Source organism: Rattus norvegicus, chromosome 15, assembly GCF_021556685.1.
Source record: "Rattus norvegicus strain SHRSP/BbbUtx chromosome 15, alternate assembly SHRSP_T2T, whole genome shotgun sequence".
Lineage (NCBI taxonomy): Eukaryota > Metazoa > Chordata > Mammalia > Rodentia > Muridae > Rattus > Rattus norvegicus.
The window spans coordinates 26,633,581-26,661,407 of NC_141548.1; the positions used below are offsets into that span (position 1 = coordinate 26,633,581).

Consider the following 27,827-nt stretch of genomic DNA (forward strand, 5'->3'; position numbering starts at 1 on the left):
AGCCCCTTCAAGCTCTTCCAGTTCTTTCTCTGATTCCTTCAACGGGGGTCCCGTTCTCGGTTCCGTGGTTTGCTGCTGTCAAAGCCCATTTCCTCAGTTCGATTGGCTTCTTTCAGCCGGGGTGGGGGGGCAAGTTTGCCTTAGAGAGTCTTTACCCACTATGGTAGACCATGTTGGTTGCTGCAAATGTACGGGATGGGTGTTCCAACACGCAGCCACGGATGCCGATAAATATCTCATGATTCGAGGAACAATGAGCCCCTCTACAAAGTATCCTGTGCAACATGCCAATAGAGCAGAGACAGAAACCGTGACTTATGCTACAGTGTACACAGTATCCTCTCTGTTCCAGCTCTAATTCTGAGTGCAAGAAAAGACCAGTGCTATTGAACCAGCCCCCTGACAGTTCATCTTGCAAGTGATTTTAATCTGAAATGGTTTAACCAGTTACTTCATTTCTTTTGTATCTAGAGCTGGGGCATGCTATGGAGGATTCTGCTCTACTCTTTTGCTCTAACCATTTTCCATTGTATTGACTAATTTCCCTTTACTTTGTAGTTAGTACCTTCAGACTCTTGGAAGGCTGTACCCTTCCTATCAAAAACAAAACCAGGCACATATTCCTTAGAAAGTTCTATATCACCAATGTCACAAGGCCATTTACAACGATTCCTTTAAAAAGCTTTTTATAACTACTACTAAATAAATTATATGTTCAATGTACTGGAACATCAGAGAAGAAATAACTGTAGACTTCTTGTCATAAAGTGCTCACAATTACCTGCTGGGCCTGATAAAACAGGGCCTAAATGGTTACTTCAGTGAAGCAAGCACTGTCTGGCCTCTTGCGTAAGAGAATTCACAAGGGACAATATTTCAGAAGAGCAGGCAGAATTCCCATTCCTGCACTGGAGAAGTAAGGTCCCATGAGCATTGCAGACCATCACCCACTTTACAACGGGAATAAATGTGTCCTGTCACCACCTGCCAGGGCTGTTCAGGTCCAGCCCTTCAGTTTACTTCCCATCATTACGAGTTTTGATTTCTTTAAATTGCTGGGAACAAAAGATTGCTTAGCTTCCTACTCAAGCGTGGCCTAGGTTCTTGGAAATGTCTATTTTGACAAATGGCACGGAACAGCTGTTATCTACTGTTACTCGTCAAGCGAGGCTGTGTAGAGAGGGTCAAATGTATCAGAGCTGGGGGCACAGCTGGCGAGTGACAGCTTTTGTAGAGATACTGTAACAAAGGCCTACTGAGTGGTTTCCACAATAGAAGTGTATGGCTTTACAATTCTGGAGTTTTGAGTCCAAAACCAAGGTATCAATAGAATTTTCTCCTTCTGAGAGTGGTAAAGAATCCCGCTTAGAGTTACCAGGATTCTGCGGTTGGTTGGAAATCTGTGGTGCCTTTATAGAAGCATCCTCCAATTTCTGCCTTCATCTTTACCCAGACTCATGCCTGTCTGAATCCCCCTGCCCCGCCATTTTCATAGTGTACATGTCAGAGTAGATGACCACACTGCTCTGGTGCTCAACCTGTTAGAAATGTCAATAGCTTTGCTTCAAATATGCCTGTGCTCCAAGGTTCTGGGAATTGGGACTTCAGCACATGAGTTCTTGGAAGCCACAATTCAGCCCATCAAAGAAAGCTAGAGAAGCAAGGAAGCATTAAGAGCTTCCAGCTTCCTCCTATTTAAAGGCAGAGGAAGATCAAATGCTTCCAAAACACCTAACACCACAGGTATGACATCCCTCTTAATTCTGTTTTCCATGGAGGTCCCTAGTTAAAACTGAGACTGGTGTGTTTCTTCTACTAGCTGTTCTAGAAATGTCTGTCTCTGCTGTCGAGAGGTACCCTGTCAGTCAGTATGCCCTTTCAAATGCGTCTGGAAAGTGTACCGACAACGAATTAGCTCCCAGTTTATTCCCTTTTCTTTAAGACATAAGAAGAAAACGATAAACACGTTATAAATAGTTCCTTCCCATATTTGTGTGCTAGTTAACAAGTCAATTGGTGCCCTGTTTGGGGAAGGGCAGGCCACTGTGCCAAGAGCCACGAAGAGAAATGAGACAGACAGCGCATCTGTCTTAACCGTGAGGTGGATGGCTGAAAAATATAATGCTCCAGCAGAACCCACTCTCTGTCAAGGAAAACTGGTGCTTTGTGGCTGAAGGAAGATGTGTTCAGGATGGTGCAAGTATAACTTACTGGGGACCTACAGACAGCGCGGTCCTAGAGGAAGCATAGCCAAATACATCTGAAGTCGTTTCAGCACAGGTAAGACCCTAAGCATAAGCACAAGCTGAGTAACAACTGAATCTCTCTCTCTCTCCCTCTCTCCCTCCTTCTCCCTCTCCCTCTCTCCCTCCTTCTTCTTCTCCTTCTCTCTCTCTCTCTCTCTCTCTCTCTCTCTCTCTCTCTCTCTCTCTCTCCTGGATTTAGATACCAGTTTTCAGGTTGTCCTTTGTCTTTCTGTGGGAGTGAGAAGAGAAGGAAGAGGCATGAAGAGCTCACTGCGACGGCCATCAGTTTTTGTTCTGGCTCTTTTGACAATGCTGCCTGTGTTAGAGAACCTTGAGTACAACTCTCCAGCACAGATTTTTCTGACATGGCCAGGTATGCTGTAACTCAGAACTGAGAGATGTCTCACGATGCATGTCTCTTCTTTATGTTGATAAGCCAACATATGAAGCCAACACACTGCTGGAGAGATGACTGTAATAATACACACACAGCCTTCCCCAGTTTTGCATCTGCACTGTCCCTAGTTCTTTCCACTGTGACCCCAGTAATATCACACATGAGACTCTCTCTGTAGCTAAGGAAGTCTATGCTAGCATTTGTGGTTGGACGGTTCTCCCTGCAGGCTGAAGTCCCTTTTCGGGAACCAGACCATCATTGTTTACTTAATACAATAATATTAACCCATTTAAACATTCTAAAATACTTGAAGAAACCTAAGGTTAGGCTGATACCAAAAGGAGAAAGACTTTACTTGTCTTCTTGCCATTGATTGACTATCTTCTGCATCATGGTATGAATAAAGAAAGTACCTCACACTGTACCACTGTGAGGAAGTTACTTAATGTTTCTGAGTGTCAAGTACAACAGCTACAACAGAACAGTCTTCCAATCAAAGAAGAATAACCATCGCATGGTGATGCCAGCAGCTGTTGCCATTTGGATTACAAAGGTTTAGGCAAGTTGTTTTCCCCTTGGAGACTCTTCCCCCAAATAAAGTTCACAGCATCCCTTGGTGTCACCCAATAAGAATGGTAGACCTTCAAGGACTTGGATGAAAATCTCTCCATGAAGTGAAAAATATGCATTCTTTTTATTTCTTGTTTTTTTTCCAGAGAGGTCATTTGTTGTGGTTCACCATGAAATATTTGTTTTTCTGATACCTCATTAATAAAACCAGAGCCGACCGAGTGTGTACACTTTCAGACGTCTCAATACATTAAGTGCCTCTTTATCAAGTGGAAACATCTGTGTTGAACCAACGCTGATTCAGTGCTTGTCACTATGACAGGAGCATTTGTCAGATCTGCAATAAATCTCTCCCCATGTCTGCATATGCTTAAGATGCTCAGCAATTAACTGGAGAGAAAGGAAGCTCCCACAGCACAAGGAAGACAGCAGACAGGACAGCAGAAGCTTAAATCTTGGGTACCCAGACACCTCCTGATATTTTTGCCCTTTAGTTGTAGCTGCAAGACTACAACCCCGATTCCCAACCTGAAAAATTCCAAGTTTAAAACCACATATGGCTCTGGCTGCCAGGTTTCTTTGGAGAAATGTTACATGTGTTGAAGCCTGACTCAGTGGGTTATGTGCCATAAAAACACAGATAGTGCTGTCCTGTCAAGCGTAGTCCTGATACAGAACAAAACAAACCAAAACAACAGCAAAAAGCCAGTCCAGAACAGCTTCCAGAATGGAGGCTAGCAAGCCCACATATACCCATCGCTACCCCTGTTTCTACATTTGAACACTGTGAGTTCCAGAGCTACAGAGATGTGAAGAAAAAAACCATCAAACAGGCAGAGGTCAGCAAGATCCTCTTCCTGCTAAAAGAAGTAAAAGAAGGCCCAAGTCCTGGGGATCATTACTGGGGACACTCCTCCTTTTCTCCTGGTGTATACACCTTGTGTGTCTCCTTCTGCATTGGTATGACTAATAGAATATGTACAAAGAAAGGATGCTGTGTCACTTTCAAGATTAAGTTATAAATGACCTGTCTTTGTTGCTGCTGTTTTTTTATTGGGACACTTTTATTGAGAAACCAGCTGCCATATGATGAGCAGCCCCCGGGAGATGCCAATGTGTCAAAATAGCAGCTCTCCTGCCAGTCAGCATGCATGTGAAAGTAAGTCCTTCAGCCTAGTCAAGCTCCTTAAACACTCTGACTCAAACCCCCAATGGATTTGGACTCCAAACAACAGAAATATCACATTCTTAGATTTCTGACTCAGAAACTATGTACAGTCATACGTACTTGTAGCTATTTGGTGTAAGTCTGTGTAATCTGGATATGGTAATAGAGAGGCAGTACATTCCCAGTGGCAATACATGCCCCTTTAGACTTTTGAGTTTCTGCTGCACTGTAGATATGCCCGGACAATCATTATTTCACCGAGAATTAAGTTGTGCAGACCATCTTATCAAGACCCTTTGATAGCTTGTCCTCCTATGAATTACCCTTAAGGTTCTTCGTCTTTATAGGCTCAAGTCTGTAGAATGAAATGAGAGTGCCCAAATTCTTGTGACCAAAGGTATTTTCAAATCAATCAGGGGTTTTCTGGGGGTACACCGCTAATCATAAGGATCACAGGCTAAGGGGAAGCACTAAGAACTGGATGGAGCCTTTCATTACTGCCTATGACACACCAATCCTGTGTGTACCTCATGCCTGATAGACTATGAAAGCTCTAGAGCAGTAGTTCTCTATTATCCCAGTGCTGCAGCCCTTTGATATAGCTCCTCATGCTGTGCTGACCCCAGCTATAAAATTAGTTCGTTGCTACTCCATATGTCCAACAATTTGCTAGTTATGAATCATAATGTAAATACTTGATATGTGGGATATCTGTTGTGTGACCTCCAAAATGGCCATGATTCTCTAGATTCATTGAAACATATTCCAAGTCAGCCTGGAAGAAGTCAGACATGTGACTCAACATTATTGACTTTTTAGTTTCTCTTCCACCTTTTTATGGACTTTTAAATGTGTCAACACAATGGCCTTAAACCATGAAGTAACTACAGCAATAGCAAACCAGTAAGACCCAGTCCTCATCTTATTGCTGTTAGAAGAAAGTCTACTGAAGGACTTGCCTTGGGACCTTAGGCTCATAGTTGAAGAAAGACGTGACACAGACCTTCTAGTGATGGCTCATATGTCATAGAACCAGTACCCTTTCAGAAAACTTCACCAAATGTGAGAATCTCCAGGCAGGTGTGTGGAAAGAATTTGCTGGGCTCCACTCTCCTAGCTTTGATTCACTACATATGGAATGAAGTCGAGTAATCTGAATTCTAAAATGTTTCCAGAGGATGGAGATGTAATTTGATATAAAACATGTGTGTAGCATGCACAGGCTCCAGGTTGGACTCCCAGAACTGTAAACCACAACTAGATGTAACCAAAACCAAGGCCCCAAGTAAGATCTCTGCATACCAGTGACCAATCTTTGAGGCTCAAATGTAGGATCGCAAACTCAAGGGCCTTTAGCAAGCCCCAGGCAGCAACATAGAGGATAGGCTCACACTATGAAGTAGTGGTTTGCAAAGTGTATCCATGGTTTAAACACCATTCAAAACAAAGCTTTTTAAAAAACATTGTGCAGTACATGGGAAGTTTGAGTTAGCACAGTTCATTGCAATAGTACAACACGCTCTAAAAGAACCATAAAATTTCATGTCATGGCAGAGGTCTATAATCCACGTTCAGCTTTTTCTTCCTAATCACCCTTTCAATGAGGCTTCAGAAAATTAATTATTACGGTATTTTACTTTCTAGTGTTTGTTGGAAGCAAGCTGATGCTGCCCTCTGGAAAAAGAGCGTCTTCTAAGAGCTGGCGAGCTATGTAGGGTAGTCCCTACTGCTATCTAAACTCGCTCTCCCTTCTGTTCCCCCTTCTGTGCTTCCCAGAATGATTTTTGGAGACTCTGTGAACCAGGCTCCATTGCCTTCCAGTTTCTAGTTGTGAGTGGCCAGTGTGAGGCACAGTGGGGGACAGGGATAGGAGAGGGAGCCCTGGGCCCTAGTGGACAGTGCCTATGCACCTTTGAGTCAACATCTCCCATTTGGTGACTGCCTCTTAATGTTGAGTAGAATAATGTTTTTTCCTAAATGCCACTGCTGGGCTGGTCATTTCCTATCTAAGGGTAGAGACAGCTCCTGTGTTTTCACTCCTTGCTGACCCTCTTTAACTGATCAGCCCTCAGCAAACTATTGCCCTCACCCAGGAGATCCAGTCACTTCTTTTAAATGTGTCATATACTCCTATTCTTGACCCTATTCAACCTACAGTGTTACTGTTCAACAGGTAGACTCTACCCTATTAGTATGGAGGTTACATAGTCCCCTCAGCAGCCACCACATGTACAGAAGAGTGGGTAATTTGTCTTTCGGTAAAACCAAAGACTAAATGTGCTTTAATTATAGAATTAACATTTTTATCTGACTATCGATCAGTGATTCAATTCTAGAGTCAAGAGTTTATGTTGTTCAGAGGGACGCCAGGCAATCACAATATTGGCTTTATCTAGAAGCATCCTCCTGGGATGCTCATAATTGCTTATTCGTGTTATTGAAGGATGCTGAGCCCAGCAAGTTCTGAGTGCAGTAATGGAAAGTGCTAAATAAATGAACATTGCGGGGAATGTGAGCCAGGAAGAAGTTTCACACACTTAAAACCTCTACGCAGCAGTCTCAGGTTGTCAGTGACACATTTGGGATAAGTGTCAGCCCCAGTTCTATGGGATTCTAGCAGTGGAATCCACCATAGGTAAATACAAATGAAACTTGAAGGTCTTCACGAATTAGTCTGCTGGTGACATCATGAGAGACCCTCACAAAGAATGACCACAGTGCCATGCCTATGAGAAGAGGGTAAGGAATACTCTGGCCCACCATGGAAAGCCATGATTGAGAGACTGAAAAGCCACTCCCAGCCACCACACAAGCCACACACATGGTTTATTTAGCCCAGAAAGTATTTTCATTAAAACAAACAAACAAAACCAGTTATGAACAGTTAGCTTTTGGTAGATATTTGTTTTTATTAAAAACTAAATTCTCATAGCAACATAATACTGTACATACGATAGAACATTTGATTAATTGAAATATTCATTGTACAAATTAAGGGATTAAGAGAGGAGGAGGACCTAGGATTGACGCAACCTAGAGTTGCGTTAGTCATGGATGTGCTGATGGCCTTGCAGTTACTGGAGAGATGCATGCAAAGTGCACATTTAGGTCAGCCTGACATACACTGACTACATTAACCGTGGTTTCACAGTTCCTAAAGAATGGCTGTGTCCAAAGGCATTACCTTCTCTCTCACAGGAAGAGACAGCCATTTAGGAAATAGAGATGGGTAAGATGTTAAGAATTCCAGTTCTGACTCATGGGTTACTTAAAGTACAGGCTGAGCCTGTGTTTCCTTTTCCCACTGCGACCTTGGAATGTCTCTACAAAAACTAGACATTCTGGCCTCAAGGTCTGTCCCATTGACACAGATCGCAGTGGCAGAGGAGACCTGGGTTTGAGCACAGCACAACCAAATAACGAAATGCAAGAAATTATATTGATTTTACCACATTTCTCAAAAAGGTGGGCAGGCAGAGTTCATATGCTCTCTGTTTCATGGTGGGCTGACTTAAGAACGTGAATCACATCGTAGTGAGGCTGAACTAGACTGGGGGATCTTTTCTCATCTTTCTTTCCTTTTGGATACAGTTTACACATTTAAGCCACAACCACCACCATCACCACCACCACCACCATGGCCACCATGACCACCACCACCACCATGACCACCACCACCACCACCACCACCACCACCACCACCACCACCACCACCACCACCACCAGCATCACTTCCATAATTGAGAAAAGTTAGAAGTTTACAGAGGAAAAGATAGGTGCCTGAATGCAGAACATTTTATTGTTTAATTCACATCTTGCTGACTCAGCCCATATCCCCAAGGTCCACTTCATACCCACTCATGCCACAACTTTACATGCTAAATAACAACAGTGGACACTCAGAAAAGCAGACAGTTGTGGGCCAGGTAGGTATATACACCACTTAAAAAAATCTTCATTTAATCTCTTGACAACCTTTGAGGTAAACACAGTCACTATCTAAAGCTTAGGAATGAGGAGACAGGATGATAGACTACCCGGACTGTAAAACAGAATTCCTGTGAGATTTTAGGTGACCTTGCTCAACCATCCTAGAAAGGAATATCTGATAGTCTGTCTCACCTTGGGCAAACAATTTCAGGAAGGAGAGACTCTTTTTTTTTTTGACATTTTATAGTAATTATTTATTTGCTTTACATTCCAATATCAACCCTCTCTCCTCCCAGTACACCCTCACACAGATCCTCATCTCCATTACCCTTTCCCCTCCTCCTCTGAGAAGAAGGAGTTCTCCCCTTGCAATAACCCTGCCCCTGGCTCATCTAGTCACTGCAGGTCTAGGCACATCCTCTCCCACTGAGGCCAAACAAGGAAGCCCAGGTAGGGGAACTGTGGATCCAGGTCCCCATAGACAGACAACAGATTCAGGGATAGCCCTTGCTCCAGTTGTTAGGGAACCTTCATGACTGCTAAGCTGTACTTCTACTGCATATGTGTGAGGGGAGGGAGTAGGTCCATCTCATGCTCTCTCTTTGCTTGGTGGTTCAGTTTTTAGGAGCCCCCTTGGCCCAGGTTAGTTGACTCTCTTGGTTCTCCTGTGGAGTTCTTATCCTCTTCATGCCCCTCAATCTGTCACCAACTCTTCCACAAGACTCCCCAAGTGCTAGTGTTTGGCCCTGGATCTATGCATCTATTTCAATTGGCAGTGTGGTGGAGCCTTTCAGAGGCTTTACATCTTGTAGGTAGGATTCATTTTGAGACAAAGATTTTGTGGGTGGGTTGCTGTCCTTGTCCCTCCACTGGGAGTCCTGCCTGGCTACAGGAGGTGGCCACTTCAAGGTCCATATCTCTCACAGCTATGAGTCACAGCAGGAGTTACCAGCATAGACAACCTGGGGCTTCCCCTATCCCAGGTCTCTGGCACATCCACTCCTCCCGCCCCACCCCGCCCCATCCCCACCACCCACTGATTTCTGTTCTTTCTCCTTGTTCTCCTTACACCTATTAGCCCCTGCCTTGCTCACTTTCCTTTTCCCCTTACCACCTGGTTTCCTTCCTCTATTAATCTCCGATATCTATTTATTTCCCCTTCTGAGTAAGAATCAACTGTCCTCCCTTGGACCTTCCTTGTTATTTGGCTTCTTTGGGTCTGTGGTTGTAGCATGGTTATCCTGTACTTCACAGCTAATAGGAAGGAGAGATTCTTAACAGATTCTACAGCTGCAACAATTTCCTCATTCCCAAGCCCCTCATCTGCCCATGGAGAGCGTTGCAGCCAGCTTCCCCCCCCCCCCGTACACCCCTCAGTTTCCTATGGAAGAGAGGCTGCTCCTTGCTGTGTACACCAATCAAGACAAACCTATCTATTGAAGGTCAGACTCTGGTCTCTCTTTACCTTCTGTCTCTGTTTGCTCAGAAATCTAACATTGAGGCTTCAGTGACTTCAGCTTCTATCAACTAAAACCCCTGGCTCCAGTCATACAGCCACAAGAAAAGAACCCAGCTAACATCTGGAGGCGAGAATTCTTCTCAGATGTGGTAAGAACACTGCTTGTTGAGCACTTCCATTTCAGCTCTGAGGAATCCTGAGTTGAGGGCCCAGTTAACCTGTATCCAGACTCTCGGTCCATAGGAAATGTGAAATTTTAAGTGTACATGAGCACAAGCAGTCAAGAAAACAGAAAAATAACAACAAACAAACTAGGATTGTTCCCCCCTCTAAAAGAAATAAATGTATGATTCGTTTTTCAACTGATAATGTTTCCTTGGGAAGCAGAAGACAGGCAAGCCGCCCATCAAAGTAGCTGAATTGTGTCACTTATTTCCAAACAGTAAGTGTGCAGGGAACCCATATGTACCTGGCATTCAGCTTAGTAGGAGAGAGATTTCTAGAGACTACAAAGACATTGACCACTGTATCTGTTCCTGGAAACACAGAGACTACAGGAAGTTTCAGTATGGAAAGTTCTAGAAAAGTCGAATACATGGTCTGGCCTGGAGCTAGAACTGAAGTTATGAAGCCTGTAGTGGGAAGAAGAATGGGATAGGAATCAAGTAAGATGCATTTTTTTATTTAGATCATCCAGGATGAGGAAGAATAACCCAGGGCAATGAGAGTAGAGAAGGTTGTGGAGAACACCAAGATAACCTGTAATAGCACTGTACACAGAGACTCATGTGCTCTCCAGGGTTTGTAGGAATGACATAATTATGGGGGAGAGGAGAGAGCAAAGAAGAAGGTATTGCTGCTAAATCATACAGCATGTGGCCCCCACACGCTGTTAAAGGAAGTGCCAAACTGAGCGCTGACCCCAAGCACCTTGACGTTACACTGGGGGCAGGGAACAGAGCTAGCCTGGCTTTTTCTTGATACAGAAGAGTCAGACCGACGGCCACCATGGCTTGTCCTCTCTGGTAGTATGTAGATGGTCCATTCTTCCTGGAAGAATACAAATGACAATCCCAACCACATACCATTAAAATACTCATGGAAGTGGCTAAAACTGTAGATAGCACCGATCACCGACAAAGCTGTTGTACCACTGGCCCTCTCACACAGTAGGAATGAGAAATGACAATCTGTTTGGAAAAGGCTTTGAACACATGCCTATTTTTTAACATAACAATTCTACTCCACCCATGATAACCTCCATCCCTAAAGTGAAAATATTTTTGTAAAAAAAACTTGCACAAGTAGTATAGACATGTTATTCATAGTAGCCAAATCAAAAAGTAAGCAGTAGAGAAAAAACAGAAAGAAAACAAAACTAGATAGAGCCCAGGGATATCTCACCAGTAGAACGGAGAAATAAACTATGGTACAGTAGGGATTTCCGCATAATAAAACCAATACAGACAAAGGCCCTTAACTTTCCCCTACTTGTAAACTAACTCCAGAGCCCAACACACTTTAATGTATGTTGAGAAAGGATCACAGAACTCCTGGGTCAGAGGCAAATGACTTGTGCACAGCTACAATGGACACCAGAAGGAGCACGTTTTTGAGGTGCCATTCCAGTAAGAGGGTCCTAACTTACCAAATCACATCTTTTGTAGTGGGTAGTAAGCACATTTGCCCTTTGCTTTTACAGGAGACAGCATCTGTGTACTACACAGCACCTCACCACACAAACATCTTTGAAAAATGTCTCACCAAGAGCAATATTTGCCCCTCTGTTAGCAAGATATGAAGAGATTTTACAGGTGGTGAATCGCTTAGGCACAAAATTCTAGAACAGTGTTTTCCGTGTAGCTGTTAGAGAGCCAGTTGTGGCAGGGTACTCTGTGAGAGAACTTTAGTTTATATAGGTGTGCAGGTGTATGTATTTGTCAAAACTCAGTGCAAGTACACTTAAAATTTGCTCATTTCATCTTTAGTAAATGGACATACATTGTAAGAAGATATTAGGGTCTAGTTAATTACATGACTTAGGATCACACAGTGCCGAAATTAGCTTTTCAGGATATTCACTTCTTACCAGCAGAGGTGCATGACTCTAAGTACAGGGATATGTTTGTAGAGTGAGAAGTTGTAGAATCCAACAACGATCGTTTAGAGAGGAGGGGTGCTGCCGCCTGTAATTTGTGTTGGAAAGTACCAAGAGCAAGCTGGAGAATGGAGAAAGGCATGAGTAGATGCATTACCATGCATATGGCAAGCACAGTATGATAGTCCCTGTAAAAAAAAATCTACGTGGCTTATATACAAGTGTTCTATGTAAAACTGAGTGTGGGTGCCTGCTTGAAAACTAATTAAGATGCTGAAGCAATAAATGAAAATCTATAAGAATAATAAGACAGTGATGAACATTGGGAGATAGTCTTTGAAAAGCCTCAAAAGGGGGGAAGTTGAACTATAGCATTGTTTAGCACTTAAAAAAAATCAAAGCAAAAAGAAAGGATATTTGAGAAATATTTATACTCTATCCAGTGGCTGAGTTGTTGAAAATAAGACTTCTTATAAATAATAAAGAAAAGGATTAATGGCAATTAACGCAAGGATCACCAATCTTGTAATATTAGCATTTGGGAAGTTAAGTCTTAAGGATTGCCTGGGTACGTGGTCAGTTTCAGGTCAGCCTTCAATATTTAGCAAGACTCTTTATCCAACAAGCTAACTTTACCAGCAAGGACTATAAATGAACACTTAACTGAAGAGGAACACAGTATCACTACAATAACAACATGTTTGTCATCATTAGTAATCAAAGATGTAGACAAACATATCAGTACTAGGAATTGACAAAGGCAATTTTATGTGACCCTGACTAAGAACAGGGTTGGGGTGAGTTGAGGCTGACTGACTAGCCTCTATGCTTGAGCTCGAATCCAGCTCCTTCAGGTAGTGAGTAGGGGGGTACTTCACCTTACCGCGTCTCAATCTCCTCATCTTTAACACTGAAAAGCAGTAGTGTTTGAACTAATATCCACTTATTAGCGGTACAAACCATGCATGTCCTTTTGGGTCTGGGTTACCTCTACTCAGGATGATACTTTCTAGGTCCAACAATTTGCCTGCAAAACTCATGATGTCCTTGTTTTTAATGGCTGAATAGTAGTCCATTGTGTAAATGAACCATATTTTCAGTGTCAATTCTTTCTTTGAGGGACATCTAGCTTCTGGCTACTCCAAACAAGGCTGCTCTGACCACAGTGCTGCACATGTTCCTATGGTATGGAGGGGCATCTTTTGGCTATATGCCCAAGAGAGGTATAGCTGGGTCTTCAGGTAGATCTATTTCCAATTTTCTGAGGAACCTCCAGATTGATTTCCAGAGTGGTTGTACCAGTTTGCAATCCCACCAGCAATGGAGGAGTGTTCTCTTTCTCCACATCTTTGCCAACATGTGCTGTTACCTGAGTTTTTGTTTTTCTTTTTCTTTTTCTTTTCTTTTTTACATTAGCCATTCTGATTGGTGTAACATGTAATCTCAGGGTCGTTTTGATTTCATTTCCCTGATGACTAAGGATGTTGAACATTTCTTTAGGTGCTTCTTGGCCATTCGAGATTCCTCTGTTGTGAACTCTCTGCCTAGTCTTGTACCCCAGTTCTAAATTGGGTCATTTGGTTTTTTGGGACTAGATTCTTATATTCTTTATATATTTTAGATATTAGCCCTCTCTTGAATGTGGGGCTAGTGAAGTTTTTTTCCCAATCTGTAGGTTGCTGATTTGTTCTATTGACTGTATCTTTTACATTACAGAAGCTTTTCAATTTCATGAGGTCTCTTTTATCAATAGTTGATCTTAGAGCCTGAGCCATTGGTGTTCTGTTTAGGAAAATTTTCCCCTTGCCAATGAGTTCGAGGTTCTTTCCCACTTTCTCTTCTATTAAATTCAGTGTATTTGGTTTTATGTTGAGATCCTTGATCTACTTGGACTTGAGCTTTGTGTAAGGTTATAAATATGGATCTATTTTCATTTTTCTACATACCAACTGCCAGTTAGACCAGCACCATTTATTTTTCATTTTTTTTTAAGTTTTAAAATGAGTTTATTGAAGAATATTCTTAGGAAGGCAACCGCTTTTAATTTGTCATTAAAAATTTACATTTCTTTATGCTGTGTACTAAAGGTCATTTAAGAGAACAGAGTTGCATGCTTCTCTCTGTGTGACCCTTGGGTAGTGTACATAGCACAGTGTTGTTATTTCTGCACAGTGAGAATAAATAAAAAAAAGGTCTCTTCTATGTTTCTCTTCAAAAAGCGATGAAAATAACAAGGTGGCATAGAAAAGCCACATTTCTCTATTCATTTTGTAGTATTGGAGCCAGTATTTTTACCATCACAGGCTACAATTTTCCCTTTATCCACTTTAATACGTTCTGTCACCTCTCTCAATTCAACATCATTCAATACAAAAGTCTAAACATTGTCTCAGAATCTGTATTTGGAGAGTCCCTGAAATCGACTCTGTTCCTGACTCTCTGAGCCAATGCTATGCTGCATTTATAGTTTTATCAAACTGAAGTAGACCTTGAAGGGCAAGCTGGGGGCGGGAGTGATCTGTTGAGACTGTATGAGCTCATCAAGGCTCTCTTGAAGACTGTTCCCCAAAGTTGTACTTCTGCATAACTGATATGCCATGGCTTAAACGGAAGTGGTTACTTTTTCTTCAGCCTTGCCTTGATGTCCTGAGGGAAGGAGCCTCTGCTGCGGTAGTAGCAGAACCAGGTAGGGATCCGGCTGTGACCACCTCCTCAGCCACAGAAACCCACCATTCATTGAAGATGCTTTCTTCTTGCCATTGTATATTTTTGGCTTCTTTATCAAAGATCAAGTATCCATAGGTCTGTGGGTTTATTTCTGGGTCTTCAATTCTTTTTCATTGATCGACCTGTCTGTCTCTGTACCAATATCATGTGGGTTTTATCACTATTGCTCTGTAGTATAGCTTGAGGTCAGGGATAGTGATTCCCCCAGAAGTTCTTTTATTGTTAAGAATTGTTTTTGCTATCCTGGGTTTTTGTTTTTCCGTATGGAATTAAGAATTGCTCTTTCTATGTCTGTGAAGAATTGTGTTGGAATTTTGATAAGAATTGTGTTGAATCTGTAGATTGATTTTGGTAGGATGGCAATTTTTTACTATGTTAACCCTACCAATCTATGAGCATGGGAGATCTTTTCATCTTCTGAGGCCTGGATTTCTTTCTTGAGAAACTCGATTCTTGTCATATAGATATTTTACTTGTTTGGTTAGATTTACCCTTAGACATATTATATTATTTGTGACTATTGTGAAGGGTGTGGTTTCCATAGTTTCTTTCTCAGTCCATCTATCACTTGTATAAAGGAAGGCTACTGATTTGTTTGAGTTAACTTTATATCCAGCGTTTGTTAATTGTGTGACAGCACCCTTATAAGTACATCCAGGTGCAGGTCAGAATGTAATGCTAACGGAGCCCCAACATCCTTGTTAGAAAGATGTCTAGGGAAAACAAGAGCAAAAACCAGGTAAATATAACTTCTTATATCAAGCATCCCTGGTTTCTATATGAAAAAAATTATTTAAAAATATTGTTTGAAGGCTCCAAATGTAAAACTGTGATATTATTATTATTATTATTATTATTATTATTATTATTGTTATTATTACCAGAAATATAATTCTGAGATAGGAGCACAGGCTCCTTCTCCCATACCTGACCATTTCCAAAAATGCTGCTTTCAACTCTTTCTTTCTTTTCTGAGTAGGGACCCTTCTGATCACTTCTCTGCTCCCATTAAATTTGTTAGTCCAGTAATTGACTCGGGCCCTCCTCCTGTTGCAGACTAGCATCGGGGTTATAAAAAGTCAACCAGGAAGCCTGGGGACTCTGGTCAGGGCTGGAGAAGCTGGTTCAGAAGTCTTTGACGAGTTGTTAGCAGGCGTTGGCTCTGGCTCTGCTCAGCAGTGTCTTAAGGTACAGTCTGTACCACTGGAGGTCTGGACGGCTTTCTGAAGGCTTTTGCTCTTTCTAGGTCCCTTCATCGGTGAGGAAATTCTCCCTTCTCATCTTTCTGTAACCCCTCGTCTTCATTTTTCTCTTTTCTCTTAGGGGAACTGTGAGGAAGGCACCACTCTTCCACAGTCACTTTGAAGGGGGTTGGGTGGGTAGCTTTCTGTGGAACACCACACTTACAGGCCTCCCTCCTGGGACTTTTCTTTCCCAGAATTAGTAGCAGTCACTATGGTCATATTCCTCATCCCTAGTGGCCCAGAACAAGCTCTCTCTGGCTCTTCTTTTAGCAAATGGATCTTTGAATTAAAATCGCCGCTGCCACCGCCACCGCCACCGCCACCGCCACCGCCACCGCCACCGCCACCGCCACCGCCACCGCCACCGCCACCGCCACCGCCACCGCCACCACAGATTAGCCTTTCCTTCTAGAGGGCACTTTCACCTCTAAGGAAGACCTTACAGGATCTCATTACTTCCCTGGGCTCTGAGAAAAAGAGAGCGTTCCTTGTCTTGTCCACAAGAAAGTTTAAAAGCAGATGCTTCGGCTCCTATCAGCCAGCCCTAGTCCTGGGGGTCTGCTGGGATAACCGGCACTTTTTGTTTTTAGTTTGAAGCCTAAATTGGAAATCTGAATCCTGTGAAACTTTACATTACATTTTATATTACAGCACGATTTGAATATTCTAGAAATTTGGATAAAGGACTATAAGTGGATTAATATATGTAGCTTATTTGCGGAGAATCAGCTTCTCATTTTTCTGTAGGAGAGATGGGTTAATTACATCTTTATTGAAAACAAGGGTAAGCAGTTGTATTAGGAGCACAACAAAAATGTTGAATCATCCGGGGCCCCCAACCTCTGGAGGCAATGACTGACAGTTCTAACCCATCCTGGAGACTAAAAAGTCCAGGTTACGTGGAAAAGGAAGTGCAGTCAGGTATAGCCTCACAGGAAGAGCACGGCCATCACTTGACCTGACCACCAGAAATCAGATCTCCAAATTAATTTTGCTGACTGGAGGGGATTTACAGCAGAGAATGCCTTTAGGCTAGAAATGGATAATTATAGTGATTTTTTTTTTTTGCCAATGATACTTATTTTCCTGCAAGTAAAAAATCTAATCTAAGTTCAATGCTAATGTTTTAAAGTTTTTCCTCTGTTCATTTGCAATGTGAATATTTTCTGAGCCATGCAGTTCTTTATCATTCTGGAAAAACGTTTGCCAATAAATTCACAGTCTGTCTCTAGTTCTTCAATCTCTCTAACTCAGGGCCATCATTACAAACTGCCTCTTGTGTTCAGGAGTAGGCTTGATATAAATACCACGCACCAACCTTCAAATTTATCCACGTTAGAAATCATTTGCTTATTAGAAACTTGTCTTCAGAAGTGTTTTTCTTCTAAACAGTCAGGTGACCCTTCTCACTGCTGCATTCTGGCCAATAGAAATCTTACAATCTGATGCTCATAGGACTCAGAAATCATAGGACCACTAAGATCTTTTGAAATGATGTGTAGGAAGAGGCAAATACATAAGTGTGTGACCCTCAGTACATGTAATGCTCAGGTTTACTGCCCAGAGGAACTTTATTTCTGGTTTTTGCCTACATTTGAGATGGTCAAGTTTAGTAGAAATCAGAGTTCTAAGTAATAAGGTTTAACCATAGCTTCTAGACTAAATCTTGGTGCCGAGAGGAGGCATTTATTCCTACAGCAGTAGATAATTTCTTTTTAAAAATCTACAAAGAGTTTGAAGCATACGAATGTCTTACCGCTACTAAAGAATGCAATTACCCACTGCTCCAGTGGGGTGGGAGAGGGTGAGTGGGTGGGGGAGCACCCTCATGGAGGCAAAGGGGAGAGGGGAGAGGGTGCATATGGGTTGGGGGTTTGTGGAGGGGTAACTGGGAAGTGGGATATCATTTGAGATGTAAACAAATGGAATGATTAATAAAGAAAAAGAAAAAGAAAAGAATGCAGTTACCTACCTGGTAATTCCTTAAGCTCTTTGTGTCATATGAGCCATCCATAGACCCTTTTAAAGGATGTTATTTCCAGGTGTGAGTTCAGGTATCCAGGGCAGTCTTGGAGTTTTTATAAAAAAAATCAAACTAGTCCAGCTGAGGCAATAGCCAAAAGCCAGTAGATACCTGTAGTTCTCTTGGGAACACCTCCCTGCTCTTCAGTCTCTCCCACATTGGAACATGGATGCCTAGCATGAGAATCCCTTTCTGATTTTATCATGGGCTGCAGACAGGTGAGAATGTAGTGCATTGATGTTGCTCTGAAAGCCAAAGGGAGAGTTCTGGGTCCTCTATCACATGTCGGGGATATTCACATATTCTGGCTTGGGGCTGGGGTTGTTGATAACCTAGATCGACATTATGACTGTAACATGTAGACTCCACAATATAATGAGAGAATCATCACGAAAGTGACTCTCCGATAAAATATCTGATTTATTCAGAATGATTCCTGTCTAGCTACTAATAGATAACGTGCTCTCGATCCACCATCTCCTCCCTCCTTTCTACCAGGTAGGTGCGACCCTACCCTGCCATGACTGAGTTCCCTCTCTTACTTCACATCAGTTATCATCTTTAATGTCTCAGACTGTGAGAGCACTGAGACAGTAATCAAGATTGCTAAGTCAAAACTAGAGCGGTAAGATAGAGCTTAAACCATTACAACCAATGCCCTTAAGGAGAAGAGAGTAGGGCAGTCACAGAGAGAAGACCATGTGAAGATGACAGGGAGAAGAAGGACACTAACACGCTCAGAGGAGAGAACTCAACTCTGTTGACATCTCAGTCTTGGATTTCTGGCCTCCAGCTCTGAGAGAAAATAAATTCCTTAATGTAAACCATAAGTTCATAATACTTGTTTTGCCACCTACAGCAAGTTAATACAAAGTTTCTTTTTATTACATTTTTTCTTCACACTTTCTTTATGTTGACTTATAGGGTGGCAGGCACTGTGTGCTATTATAGGGGGGCACATAGATGTGTGCTATGTGCATATGGAGCTGAGAGGACAATGTTAAAGAATCAATTATCTCTACCATGTAGGCTCCAGAGGCTAGGCATAGTGTCTCGGTGTTAGTTGAGCCGTCTTGCCAGTCCACAATACAAGATTGCACTGGTTGAAAATCTACATTTCAACTAAACAGTGAGGAGAAAATGCATCAACGTATACAGCCACAGTGGTACCAAGGATAGATACAACACGAGGTATAATTTGAGAATATGTTTTTGCTTAGCAATTGGAGTTTTTAAAAATATGTTACCCGGGGTATGGGTTATAGCTCACTCAGTGAAGTATTTGACTAGCATGCATGATGCTGTGGGGTCAAGGAAATTCAACGTTATTTTTAAGTATGTAGCAAGTTGGAACGAAGTCTGGGATACATGAGACCAATAAAATAAAATAACCGAAACTATGTAATTATGTGCAGAATTTCCCGAGAAGGTAACCCTTGTCCATCTTGTCCCAATCATGAAATGTCTTCCTCATTCCAAGTATTATTTTTACCTCGCAAGTGTGCGATAAGCAATTTGCAATTGCAGGTTTTACATCCTTGTTGGCTCCTTCATGGTTCTGTGCCAGCAGAATTAACTCCTCCTGCACTGTACAGCCAACTCCTGTATTCCTTTATCATTCAGACGAAGAGGAGACACTCCTACAACACAGAGAAGTCTCTACTACAAGGTGGATACCTTGGAGGGTGCTGCCTTTCGACACACCCTGAAGTCTATCCTCTTTCTTCTTACTACAGGCTACAAAGAACCAAGCAACCAGTACTGAGGAAGCTCTTTCCTACTTGTGGAAAGAGGAACTTAATGTACTGAGCTGTGCCCTCATGTCAAAAGTGTGACACAGAGGGTGGATTGTCACACTGAAGACGGAGCCATTGATATGCATTGCTCCAACAGAAGGGTGGGCCAGTTCTGGGTGCAAGTTAGAGTCTTCTGAGAACTACTGATAGGATTCCAATAGGTTTTAATTGGAGCCTGAGTTAATTACTATGGAGTAAGGTGCATTACTTGGCATTAACGAGGGAATGGGTGTGGGTTAAAAAGAGAGACAGAGACTGTGAGAGGCTGAGAAGTAGATGGAGCCAAAAGGACACTGATTTAGTTTTGTTCCTAACTACTGCATTTAGACATGTGGGACCCTGCACTGCCTTTGAAAGCAGAAGTTGGAATAAATTAGGTTTGATTGCTGCTAAGAGCACCGTATTACAGCCTTGGAAAAACAACTCAAATTGTCGCATTGCGAATGGATGTTATCTTTAACTACAGCATCACCATGAGACAGCCTTATAAATTACAGGGTACAATGGGTTATTTCGACGAGATTGTGGGTTCTCTATATTGCTTACTCAGACAGGGATAATAACAGAATACAACTGTGTGTGTGTTTATAGTTTCAATTGAAGAAGCCCTTAAGGACGATCAGGAGGAGATTAATGGTGATTGCATCTCCAGAGCCTGTTTGTTCCGTAATGAACTTGGCACTACCTCAACGGCAGCTAGATGTCAAGGTGAGCAAGATTCCATCTACAAGTAACCAGTCCTCTACCCGGTATCCACAGCCCAGCTTGTGCGACTGTTCTATCTACTTGCTAAGATGTGTTTGTTGATCTCATTGAGTTGCTCAAATAACAAATACTTGGAACTCAAGTAGGATCACAGTCGTGATAAAAGGTTCTCCATTATTTTCCATTACAAATTAATGTAATCTTGTTATTCACAAGTCTAATTGGACACAAGAAGAACATTATTAGAATAGCGTTACTGATAGCCTCTGGGAGAGGAAGGGTCAGTTTTATTTAAGTGATTCCTAGTAAGTAAACATTGTTCCAGTGGAAGGACCCCACCCTCAAGAGTATTTGAGCAGCACAAATTGGGCTCTGTTGGCTTTAAAATAAGTATATAAATAGGTAAATAGATAAATAATAAAGCATATAGGACATTAAATTGAGTTGGTAGGACGGTCGTGGTATATGTGGGAAGATGGGGTGTGGAGCTGAATATGATCAGAATATGTTGTATAAAATTCCAAAAGAATAAAAACATTATTTAAAAATAAAAATAAAGCATTATACTGCTTTTAATTTATAATAAATCTATCATAACAAACAATGAAACTGTTTCCTTTAGTAGCTAATGGACACATAACTAATAGGATAGAAGCAGGAAAGTGTTGTTTATTCATAGGAGAGAATAATGAAATAAAGTACAATAAAGTTTGAGCCAAACAGATTACTTTAGTATTTAATTTTCAACATTCAATGCTCTGTTTAATTTTTTCATAGTTTGTTTAATGGTAAGTGAATACAAAGCATTAAAGACAGTGGCTGGTGAGATAAAGGTGCTACAGTTACAAGAATGAAGGCTGCGGATTGCATACTTAAAAAATGTTTAAACGAGAACTGGAAAACTTACTTCTAAATCATGTAACTAAAACATGAATATATATATGTATTAATATATCTAGCAAGTTTAGGCATATCAATAAAGTCTGTATGATTAAAAATTGAGGTATACCAATATGAGGCTTAACCCTGTGATGGCTAAAGAAACTCCATTTTATGATAGACATCCAGTAAGGAATCAATATACATTCTATAAAAGAAGTTAAGAAGCAAAAGGTGTGTGTGAGGAAGGGAGAGAGGGAGTGTGTAAAGGCCGGAAGAAGAGGAAGGGAGAGAAGGAGGAAATGAGGAAGACGGGGGAAAGAATCTATGTTTCAGATGTTTCAGAAATAAACCTAGAAATAGTTTGGCTGAGTAAACATAATATTAGTTATAGCCATTTAACCATTTATGTGACTAGTTGACCATGTATGTGTGACCGTGTTAGTTTGCCACACTATAACAAGATTTGGCTCTAAAAATTTACCTTACTTGATAGCTGTCTACTCTGAGCACATAAGTCACTTCCCCCTCCACTCTCCTGTCTCTCTGTGCTAGAAGTCAAATCCAGGACCTCCTTTATCAACAAATCCTTGTGAGGGATGGCTCCCGTTTGCTCACACTGGAACAACAGTGAATCGAGATTCAAATTACCCAAAGAGCCCTCACGTGCGTGAGTCTCCACCTCCAGGTGGAGGCAGTGTGCTAGGAAGTGATGGGGTTGGCTGAATTAATGTTTCCAGAAGAACCCCTCACATCTGCCGCATTATATAATTTTCAGTGTCTACCTACTTAAGAAATTTAAACATAGCAAAAAAAGTTAAGGAATTCCTATGTGTCTCACTATTCCAAAGGCTAATTGTCTAATTGGCCTTTCAACAATGAAAACGAGAGCCTGTTGTCACAGAGCAGACAGCTCTAAAGAAATAGTAAATGAGCCCCTTTGTTTTGGCACACAACTCTGTCCTGAAGTAATTATATTTCTCTGAAAATAGTTAAACTGAGCCAATGAGTTGTGCCTTCAAGGTGCATTTTTTTTGGTAGGGAAGAACTTTTCATGAATAAACAGTAAATCCTAGTGTCTTCTCTTAGTTTGTGACATCCTACCCTGACTTAGTGGACGTTGGCAGAAAATGGGCCAGGACCTGGGCACAGATGAGATGCTAATCTTTGCCCAAGAACTTTAAACGTACTTCACTTGATATCAGGGCTGAGTTGAGCCAGAAATAAAGGAGGCCTCCTACAGCTCAACTCCTTCATGTTTAATCTGACGTGTGTATCATAGAAAGGCGAGCAATTAAAGTGTTTTGGTGCCTTTGGTGTCCTTCTCAAGGCACAATGAGAGCTTTAAACATTCCTTTATTGTGGTGGTGTGAATAAAAATGGTCTCCGTAGGCTCCTAGGGAGTGGCACTATTAGGAGCTATGGCTTTGTTGGAGGAAATGTGTCACTGAGGGGTGGAACTTGAGGTTTCAGAAGCTTAGTCCAGGCCCAGTGTGTCTCAGTCTCTTCCTGAGGCCTGCAGACCCATATGTAGAACTCGTAGCTACCTCTGCAGCACCATGTCGCCTGTGTTCTGTCGTGCTTTCTGCTATGACCACAATGGACTAAACCTCTGAACTGTAAGCCAGTTCCAGTGAAATGTTTTCCTTTACAAGATTTGCTGTGGTCATGGTGTCTCTTTACAGTGATGAAAACCCTAACTAGGGCACTTATTACTGTGACATTTGCGATATATTTCTTGTCACGGAGTCCCAGATGATTTTTAATTTCTGTTTCCCTAATTAAGATTGGTGGTTTGTTGTTTTCTTGTTATGTTTTTTTATTTAGATTCCAGAGTAATGTTGGCTTCATAGAAAGGACAGGGTGTTACTCTCTCCAGCTCTAATTTTTTGAAGACATTGAGCATAGTTTGTATTATTTATTCCTTAACTGACAGGTATATTTTATTGTTGAAATCACCTGGATCTAATGAGCTTTAAATTCTTTTAATGTACATAAGACAGTCACATTTGTACTTACTCTTTTTTTATTTTTAATCTTGGTAGTTTGGCTAGCCTTTTAAACTTTTTCCACACACGACACCATTTTGTATGAGAAATTTTTGCATGGCCTGGCTATATTGGTATATAAACACATATGCCAATAAAAACTCGCTGACAATACATCATAAACAAATTAATTTAAAAGCATTTTTTGGTATACATCTAATTTTAGCATTTGTTGAAGACGAAAGCGAATTTTATACTTGTAAGCTATGCTAATGAGCTTTACATAAGGAATTGCATCATGGCTGTATATTGGATGCTATAGGATGGAGAGCATCTTTAATGTTTGTTCAAAGGTGATAAACACTGATTTCATAATCCTTAATGTAGAGACCATGAATCACATAACAATATAGCAAGAGTGTGCTTAGGGACATTTCAGGAATTGTTGGAAATTCTGGCTAAACCCAAGTCAAATTTTATTTAATGATATCTTAGTTTGAGATTCAAGTCAACATACAGCAATTTTTCAAATCAAGCATTTTCCTGCATTTAGTTATACAGCCCTGCATTGAGTTGTGTGAACCCATGGGATTTCAGACCACTGCTTACGAAGCTGTAGTTTATGCCTTTTTAATTTGCCCATCTTATCTATGTAGATAGATAATGTTTAGGGGCTATTATGATATTGGTAATTTTTGTCTTTGCTTTTGGTTCATTTGTTTTGTCTGTTGGGTGACTTGTTTTCAGTTTTATCTTTTCAGAGAACCAGTTTTTGTTTTATTGTTTTTCCTCTACTTTTATATTGTTTCAGTCTCTCTCTCTCTCTCTCTCGTTCTCTCTTTTTCTCTCATAAATTTGTTCATTAATTTGGTTGGTTTTGAAGCAAGTTCTCACTGTACAGTGAAGGCTGGCCTTCCATTTCTGCTTCTCCAGGCTTTGCTTCCCGGAAGCTGGGATTACAGCTGCTCTGCCATGCCGGGCCCCACTTCAAATTCACTATTCCCTGTCTTCTGCTTCATGTTAGGTTTTCTTTCAAACTTTCCTAAAATAGAAACCTAGGTCATCAAGACATCTAAGATTTTCAAATATAAGCATTTTATATAAATGACTATCTAAAATGGCTTTGATATATTCCACAGATTTCAATGTTTTTTATTTTCACTCCATTCAAAATGCTTCAGGTCCCTTCTGACTGCCTCTTCGCCCATTTGTCATTTAGGAGTGTGCTGATTAATTACAGTATATTAGAACTATTTAGAGTCTCTGGTGCTTGTTTTAAGTTCAAGCCATCCATGGAAAGTTTGCTTAGTAAGATTTCAATTTCAAAAATTTTTATTAGGATTTGTTTTATGGTAATTATAGAATATTTAGAAAATTCATATTAGCAAAAATATGTTCTGTTTCAAAATGCCACAGAGCTTCCTTGTCTGTGTATGAACTAGATACCAATCAGGGGCTGAATGTTGCTTCCTTGATATTTGACTTGAGACTATAATACTATGAAAAATAAATTTCTGTTGTCTACAAACTTAAAACCAAAAACAAATCACTAAATGGGAGTACTATTTGCATATAAAATGTAATTCATTACTATAAAAAACTCGACTCTTTGGAGACAGAGGAAGGCAGATCTATCTCTGTGAGTTTAAGGCCAATTTGGTCTATAAAAAAATAAATCCAGGATAGCCAAGACTACATAGAGAGACTCTATCTTAAAAAACCCAACCCAACCCAACCCAATCCAAACCAAACCTAACCAAACAGAACTTGAATGTAAAATCTTTAAAATAAATTATTCCCTAGGGATATGCATTTTCAATATACTCTATATAAATAACTATATATATGTATATATGTATGTGTGCATATACATATTTATAGCTGTTTATGTGACGATACATATATAATACAAGGAGAAGAAAATAATACTATGAAGATGCATTGTAATCTACTTTATATCTATAAGAAAGGCAAATTAGTGACTGACACTAATATTCTTCTTCTTCAGGTAAATCCATAGAAGTATAATTGCTTTTGAAGGATGAACATTTTTTAAAAAGGTTCTTTTTATTTTTTTTTTTGGTTCTTTTTTTCGGAGCTGGGGACCGAACCCAGGGCCTTGCGCTTCCTAGGTAAGCGCTCTACCACTGAGCTAAATCCCCAGCCCCTTAAAAAGGTTCTTAATACATTCATCTCACTGTCCAATGAAGGCTTTTGACTTGGCCTTTGAGTTCATTACTACCATTACATAGTGTAATGACAGGGCATTTTGAAAGCATTTTATGAAATCTTCCAAGAAATGATGCTCCTGAGGCTTACATAGCATAGAGCTATGCTGAGCAAGGATGCAGCCCAGACCTCAGAGGGGGAACGTCTATAACTGTAAATGAATCCCAGGAGGATGACAGAAGATACCAACAAAACCAATGGGCATATATTGCTTCACTTATCTCCCCTGGAATGTGTTAATCAATGTAGAAATCAATGAAGTGGTTTGGGACAGTGACCTTCTAGGCACTCAGCTCTTTTGCCTAGGGAACAAAGATGCTTTCTTGGATGTAGATAACGTAGAGATGAAGGTATTTTGTAGCACACGAATTGTCTCTAAATATGTATTTTAGTAAGAGGAGTATTGCTTTCTACCACAAATACTTCCTAACTTAATGAAAACATCTACTTGATGATGACAAAATAAAGATACATGATCTTTTTTTCTGTGATAGAGCTTTTAAATCCCAATGGCAATGTGCAGGGAATTGATGAGTGTGTCACGAAGATTCCTTAAAGGTTTTATCTTTACATTCCTCTGTGTTCCATTTTCTCTTGAATAGAAAATATTCAAAAGATTCTGGCCAAGAATCTCTTAAATGCAAACATCTCTGGCCACTAGTAAACAAACAAACAAACAACAAACAAACAAACAAACAAACACTGGCTTGTGAAACAAGTCCAGGCATTATTCTGTGCATTGAACCAAGCCTCAAAGTGGGTAGCTTGGGTCATTCATCTTGTAAATCAAAATGTTTCTGATGTCACTCCAAGATCACCATCTTACTTTAAGGGAACAATTACATATCTCAACTGTCACAATCAAACACCCCACGGAGGAGGAAGAACATCTCAATGAGATGTTGCCCATATTCCCTAATGGTAGGGTCCCTCAGAGCTTAGAGTCTATGGGAGGGTGGTGACACCAGGAGATGGAAAATAATTAAACAAATTTCAACTGGTCACAGATAGTGGACCGTTCTGGTTCTTGTCCTTGTCCCAAAGGAGAAAGCATTGATGGTTCCCAGGACAGAAGTCAGGGATTCCAGGAACATTTTTAATTTTTTTCTTTTATTAGACATTTTCTTTATTTACATTTCAAAAGTTATCCCCTTTCCTGGTTTCCCCTCAGGAACCTCCCTTACCCCATTCCCCTTCTCACTGTTTCTATTAGGATGCTGTCCCACCCACGTACCCACTCAGGAACAAGTTCTTATTTCTTGTTATCTTTCCTAAATGAGCGCCTATGTCTTTACATGAGGGTTTCAGTGAAACTCCATTAACCGCTTTAGGAGAATAGCCTTGGAATGGGATATCTAGGTTTTAATGGTGAAAATCGGTTGCATGTGTTCCCAACTTCAGCCCATTTTTTAAATGTTATTAGGATCTCAACTTTCAGGGTGTTACAAGAGTTTTGGTGGCCATTGAGAGTAGATACTAGGGCTCTGTTGAGGCCTATTGTGGGAATGCTGTTTCTTTTCGGTCAAAAAAAAATGGAGTCTACCAATGTTCTTGGGTAGAGACATAGCATTCTGATCTACTCCAAATAGTAAAAAGTTGCATACTGTTGACTTCTCTCTCAAGAGTTGATCTAGCCAGGCCTGTCGGTCACATGGCTAGGAATCCACCCAACGGGAAAACTGACTACGTAAAGACATACTAAAGAAACGGGAAGAGTGATTATCCCTTTGGAGAATTAATACACTTTCTTCTATGTGCCCTCTCTTGGTGCAGTCCCTTATAGAGAGACAGTGACAGAGTCTCAAACTCACAATCCTCCAGTCTCTGGAGGGTTGAGACTATAGCCCTATTCCTGTGTGTCCAGCTCTGTGAAACTTTTGTATAAAATTAAGGCACATTGCACAGATCACTTGTCTATTCTATTTGTTGTCTGCATTCCAGGAACATGGAAGGGACCGGAGGTGGAAGAAGAGGAAGAGGAGGGCAGCCCTGACAGAGAACACAAGCTTAACCTCAGGGTGATAGTTGGAAAGCCACTCACTCACATTGGTAGGCAGAAGATCTGAGCCTGTTCTGGCCCTTACACTTTAAATAATATGCTGTTTACTAGTGGCAGCTGGGTATATCTGCCTATATGACAGGTAGGCATTCATGTGAAAATTCCAAGTAACTTTTTGTCCTCTTTGACTTGGTTTAATAAAAGATTTTATTCCACAAGTTGGTAATGATCGTTCATCAAATTGTCTGTTCTGTACCTCTGACAGAAGAGCCTATTAGAGAAATGTGGAAAACATGTCAACCTCCAATCCAAACATTTTAGGACTGAGGGTTTTCAAAGCTAATTTGTTCCAGACTAGTGAAGTATAGT

General features: G+C 40.9%; 1 protein-coding gene, 1 long non-coding RNA gene and 1 pseudogene across 2 annotated transcripts in view; 1 reads left to right on the plus strand and 2 right to left on the minus strand.

Moving 5' to 3' along the window:
• The window catches only part of Slc35f4 (solute carrier family 35, member F4), a 261,352-nt gene that overhangs the window by 87,776 nt on the left and 145,749 nt on the right, over window positions 1–27,827 (minus strand). The window lies entirely within an intron of this gene.
• Window positions 1,406–27,673, plus strand: LOC102556222 (uncharacterized). The gene is made up of 5 exons (XR_015638290.1): window positions 1,406–1,743; window positions 2,446–4,372; window positions 9,798–9,919; window positions 20,250–20,366; window positions 27,401–27,673. It is a non-coding gene; the product is annotated as an uncharacterized LOC102556222 (long non-coding RNA).
• LOC148000914 (transcription initiation factor IIA subunit 2-like) lies at window positions 14,128–14,570 on the minus strand (annotated as a pseudogene).